We start from the raw sequence: 6,358 nt of genomic DNA on the forward strand, positions 1-6,358 counted from the left end.
AAGGATCCTTTTATTCCCACTTGCCGCCTCCTACGAATCAGCCAATGCTCTAACCATGTTAGTAACTTTCCTGTAATAAAATGGACCTTAGCTTGGTTAGCAGCCTCATGTGTGGCACCTTGTCAAAGGGCTTCTGAAAATCGAAATGTACAACATCCACTGCATCCCCTTTATCTATCCTACTTGTAGTCTCCTCAAAGAATTCCAACAGGTTCATCAGGCAAGATTATCCCTTAAGGAAACCATGCTGACTCTGTCCTATCTTGTCCTGTGTCACCAAGTACTCTGTCACCTCATCCTTAACAATTGACTCTAACATCTTCCCACCCACTGAGATCAGGCTATCTGGTCTATAAGTTCCTTTCTGATGCCTTCCTCCTTTCTTAAAGAATGGAGTGGCATTTGCAACTTTCCAGTCCTCTGGCACCATGCCAGAGTCCAATGATTTTGAAAGATCATTACTAATGCCTCCACAATTTCTACTGCTACCACCTTCAGATCTATAGGGTGCAGTTCATCTGGTCTGGGTGATTTATGTACCTTTAGGTCTTTCAGCTTTTTGAGCACCTTCTCCCTTATAATAGTAACTGCACTCACTTCTCTTCCCTTACACCCTTCAACACCTGGCACATTGCAGGTGTCTTCCACAGTGAAGGCAGATGCAAAATACTCAGTTAGTTCATCTGACATCTCCGTGTCTCCCGTTATTATTGCCACGGCCTCATTTTCTAGCGGTCCTATATCCACTGCCAGCTCTCTTTTTTTTAAAATAAATTTGAAAAAGCTTTTTCAGTCCACCATGCCAGCTTGCTTTCATATTTCATCTTTTCCATCCCAATGATTCTCTTGGTTTTAAAAGTTTTCCAATCCTCTATCTTCCTGCTAATTTTTGTTTTATTGTACGCTCTATTTTACATTAGCTTTGTCTTCCCTTGTCAATCACAGTTATAATATTTTGCCATTTGAGTATTTCTTTGATTTTGGAATACGTCTATCATGCACTTTCCTCATTTTTCCCACAAATTCGAGCCATTGCTGCTCTGCTGTCATCCCTACCAGCATTTCCTTCCAACTTACTTTAGCCAACTCCTCTCTCATACCACTGTAATTTTCTTTACTCTACTGAAATACTGCGATGTCAGACATTACTTTCTCCCTATTAAATTTCAAGCTGAATCTAATCATATTGTGATCATTGCCTCCTAAAGGTTCCTTTACCTTAAGCTCCCTAATCGCCTTATAACACCCAATCCAGTATAGCTGATCCCCTACTAGATTCAATGACAAACTGCTCTAAAAAAACTATCTCATAGGCAATCAACAAATTCACTCTCAAGATCCATTGCCAACTTGATTTTCCCAATCTGCCTGCATGTTAAGATCTCCCATGACTATCATAACATTACCCTTTGACACGTCTTTTCTATTTCCTGTTGTAATCTGTAGTTAAAAATCTGCATTTTTTTAACTCAACCCACAAGGATTCAACATCTTCTGATCCTATGTCATATCTTTCTAATGATTTGATGCCATTCTTTACCAACAGAGTCACGTCATCCCCATCTGCCTATCTTTCTATCCCTCTGATACAATATGTAACCTTGGATATTCAGCTCCCAACTACAAACATCCTTCAGCCATGAATCAGTGTTGGCCACAACATCATACCTGACAATCTGTAAAAGTGTACCAACATCATCCACCTTATTTCTTATACTGTGTGCATTGAGATATAACACTTTGAATACTGTACTTGCTACCCTTTCTGATTCTGCATCCCTAATGCACTGATATTGTGGTTGTTGTGTACATCCCTCCCTCTGCCAACCCGACGTCGGCGTGTAACATCATTTACACCATCATAGCCAGATTACAAACCCAGCACCCGAGTGCCCTCATTACCATCCTGGGTGACTTCAACCATGTTACCATGGCTAGAACACTGCCCAACTTCACGCAGTATGTGAGCTGTACAACCAGGGGGGAGAGGACTCTGGACGCTAATGTTAAGGATGCATACAGCTCCTCTCCCCTCCCCCCACTGGGAAGGTCAGCTCACAACCTGGTGCATCTAAAACCCTGCTATGTGCCTCTGGTGAAGAGTAAACCTGCAACCTCGAGGACAGTGAGAAAATGGTCAGAGGAGGCTTGTTTTGAGGTGACAGACTGGCAGGCACTCTGTGAGCCACATGAAGAGGATATTGATGGGCTCACAGAGTGCATCACTGATTACATCAACTTCTGTGTGGACTGCAATGTTCCGATAAGAACTGTCCTTTGTTATTCAAATAACAAGCGATGGGTAACAAAGGACATTAAGGCTATCCTGAATGCTAAAAAGAGGGTGTTTAGAGATGGAAATAGGGAGGAGCTGAGGGCAATACAGAAGGACCTGAAAGCCAGGATCAGGGAGGCTAAAGACAGGTACAGGAGGAAGCTTGAGTGGAAACTCCAGCAGAACAGTATGAGAGAGGTCTGGAGGGGGATGAGGACCATCACTGGGTTCCGGCAAACTAGTAACAGAGGAGCTGAAGGCAGTGTGGACAGGGCCAACGAACTTAATCTGTTCTTTAACAGATTTGACATTGTAGCCCCTGCCCATCCCATGAGTCATCTGTTGTCGGCCCCCAACCAACACATATTCCACTCTCCCCTCCTACCCCTCCTCACAGTCCCTCACCCTGCTCTCATGACTATACCACTTCCCCACACGAAACCATCATAGTGGGCTTCACAGCTGAACAGGTGAGAAGACAGCTGAAACGTCTCAACCCAAGCAAGGCTGCAGGACCGGATGGTGTCAGTACCAGGGTGCTCAAAGCCTGTGCCCCTCAGCTATGTGGAGTACTTCGCCATGTATTCAACCTGAGCCTGAGGTTCCGGAGGGTTCCTGTGCTGTGGAAGACGTCCTGCCTCGTCCCTGTGCCGAAGATGCCGCGCCCCAGCGGCCTCAATGTCTACAGACCGGTGGCATTAACCTCCCACATCATGAAGACCCTGGAGAGACTTGTCCTGGAGCTGCTCCGGCCTATGGTCAGGCCACACTTAGATCCCCTCCAGTTCGTCTACCAGTCCCAACTAGAAGTTGAGGATGCCATCGTCTACCTACTGAACCATGTCTACGCCTACCTGGCCAAGCCAGCGAGCACTGTGAGGGTCATGTTTTTTGACTTCTCCAGTGCGTTCAACACCATCCGCCCTGCTCTGCTGGGGGAGAAGCTGACAGCAATGCAGGTGGATGCTTCCCTGGTATCATGGATTCTTGATTACCTGACTGGCAGACCACAGTACGTGTGCTTGCAACACTATGTGTCCGACAGAGTGATCAGCAGCACTGGGGCTCCACAGGGGACTGTCTTGTCTCCCTTTCTCCTCACCATTTACACCTCAGACTTCAACTACTGCACAGAGTCTTATCATCTTCAGAAGTTTTCGGATGACTCTGCCATAGTTGGATGCATCAGCAAGGGAGATGAGGCTGAGTACAGGGCTACGGTAGGAAATTTTGTCACATGGTGTGAGCAGAATTATCTGCAGCTTAATGTGAAAAAGACTAAGGAGCTGGTGGTAGACCTGAGGAGAGCGAAGGTACCGGTGACCCCTGTTTCCATCCAGGGGGTCTGTGTGGACATGGTGGAGGATTACAAATACCTGGGGATACGAATTGACAATAAACTGGACTGGTCAAAGAACACTGAGGCTGTCTACAAGAAGGGTCAGAGCCATCTCTATTTCCTGAGGAGACTGAGGTCCTTTAACATCTGCCGGACGATGCTGAGGATGTTCTACAAGTCTGTGGTGGCCAGTGCCATCATGTTTGCTGTTGTGTGCTGGGGCAACAGGCTGAGGGTAGCACACACCAACAGAATCAACAAACTCATTCGTATGGCCAGTGATGTTGTGGGGATGGAACTGGACTCTCTGACGGTGGTGTCTGAAAAGAGGATGCTGTCCAAGTTGCATGCCATCTTGGACAACGTCTCCCATCCACTACATAATGTACTGGTTGGGCACAGGAGTACATTCAGCCAGAGACTCATTCCACCGAGATGCATCACACAGCGTCATAGGAAGTCATTCCTGCCTGCGGCCATCAAACTTTACAACTCCTGTCTTGGAGGGTCAGACACCCTGAGCCAATAGGCTGGTCCTGGACTTATTTCCTGCATAAATAATTTACATATTACTATTTAACTATTTATGGTTTTATTACTATTTATTATTTATGGTGCAACTGTAAAGAAAACTAATTTCCCCCAAGATCAATAAAGTATGACTATGACTATGACTATGACTATGACTATACTCACTCCGCTGGCTGCAATTTTCTCCTGTCCTCTTCCTGCCCTTCCTGACAGTCTGATTGTATGCTGTCTTTGCTTTCTTAACCATCCGTCCTATCCTGATTCCCTTCCCTCCAGTTCCCTTCCCCCTGTCAAATTAGGTTAAACCCTTTTCAACAGCTCTAATGAGCCTGCCTGTGAGAATATTGGTCCCCCTTGGGTTGAGGTGCAACCCGTCCCTTTTGTATAGGTCATACCTCCACCAGAAGAGATCCCAATGATCCAAAAACCTGAAGCTCTGCCCCCTGCACCAGCTTCTCATCCACACTTTCATCTGCCAAATCATCCTTTTTCTACCCTCACAGGCATGTGGCACAGATAGCAATCCAGAAATTACTACCCTGGAGGTCCTTCTTCTCAACTTTCTCCCTAGCTCTCTAAATTCTCTCTTCAGAGCCTCTTTGCTTTTCCTTCCTGTGTCATTGGTACCAATGTGTACCAGGACATCTGGCTGCTCCCCCTCCCGCTCCAAAATGTTGTGGATGTGATCTGAGATGTGTCTGACCCTGGAACCTGGGAGCCAACATACCACCCTGGGTGGCCTGTTCACGTCCACAGAATCTCCTGTCAATTCCTCTGACTATCAAGTCCCCTATCACTACCATTGCCCTCTTCTCCCTCTTTCCATGCTGCAATGGACGCTTGCTCAGTGCCATTAACCTGGTCTCTATGGCATTCCCCTGGGAGGTCATCCCCCCGCAACAGTAACCAAAACAGTATGTTTATTATTGAGTGATACAGTTATCATTATTAAATGCTTACCTCACATATTTCCCTCTGACGAGGTGTGTTTCCAATCGGTTTCTGTTTTGGTACGGTTGTCCTGCAGTGATCATTGCTCCTTCCAGAGTTCATGACAGCAGATAAATCTTGGACGCTTGGCTGGCAGGTGCTATTGAGCAGCTTTCCCTGACTACTTAGTAGTCGAGGGCTCATGTTTCTTCTTCTGAAATTGATGCTGTTAACACTGTTGTTTTCTCTTGGAATTCCAAAATCCATCAAGACTTTTCTGTAATAAAATGAGAGCTATTTTAACATGTTTAATCTATATATTAAATTAAATATTAAAAATGAGCATTTAAACTCAGCGGCCTTCTACTACTGTAACCTATGCACTTCAAGGTTTGACTTGTGTGTTAAAAGGTGCTCTTCTGCACACCACAATTGTAACATACGGTTATTTGAGGTACTGTCACCTTCCTGTCAGTCTGAACCAGATTGGCCATTACCCTCTGACCTCTCTCATTGACAAGGCTTTTTCACCCACAGAAATGCCATTCACTGGATATTTTTTTTGTTTCTCACAGCTTTCCCTGTAAACTGTAGAGACTGTTGGGTGTGAAAATCCCAGGAGATCAGTAGTTTCTGAGACACTCAAACTAGCCCGTCTAGCACTAACAATCATTCCATAGTCAAAGTCATTTTGATCACATTTCCATATAACCATATAACAATTACAGCACGGAAACAGGCCATCTCGGCCCATCTAGTCCGTGCCAAACGCTTACTCTCTCCTAGTCCCACCAACCTGCACTCAGCCCACAAGCCTCCATTCCTTTCCTGACAATATAGCTATCCAATTTAACTTTAAATGACAATATTGAACCTGCCTCTACCACTTCTGCTGGAAGCTCGTACCACACAGCTACCACTCTCTGAGTAAAGAAGATCCCCCTCATGTTACCCCCAAACTTTTGCCCCCTAACTCTCAACTCATGTCCTCTTGTTTGAATCTTCCCTACTCTCAATGGAAAAAGTCTATCCACGTCAACTCTATCTATCCCTCTCATAATTTTCAACACCTCTATTAAGACTCCCCTCAACCTTCTAAGCTCCAAAGAATAAAGACCCAACTTGTTCAACCTTTCTCTGTAACTTAAGTGCTGTAATCCAGGTAACATTCTAGTAAATCTTCTCTGTACTCTCTCTATTTTGTTGACATCTTTCCTACACGGTTTTGGGGGTAAGGTATTGATGTGGATGGAGAATTGGTTAGCAGACAGGAAGCAAAGAGT

General features: G+C 45.3%; 1 long non-coding RNA gene across 1 annotated transcript in view; it reads right to left on the reverse strand.

Annotated features, from left to right (window-relative positions):
- LOC134350139 (uncharacterized) overlaps positions 1-5,224 on the reverse strand; it is a 40,651-nt gene extending 35,427 nt beyond the window's left edge. Inside the window, exon 1 of the long non-coding RNA XR_010018830.1 lies at positions 5,106-5,224. This is a non-coding gene — a long non-coding RNA (uncharacterized LOC134350139). The remainder of the gene's footprint in view (positions 1-5,105) is intronic.
- Between the last annotated feature and the right edge of the window lie 1,134 nt (positions 5,225-6,358).

The sequence above is a fragment of the Mobula hypostoma genome, chromosome 8 (assembly GCF_963921235.1).
Source record: "Mobula hypostoma chromosome 8, sMobHyp1.1, whole genome shotgun sequence".
NCBI classification, from domain to species: Eukaryota; Metazoa; Chordata; class Chondrichthyes; order Myliobatiformes; family Myliobatidae; genus Mobula; species Mobula hypostoma.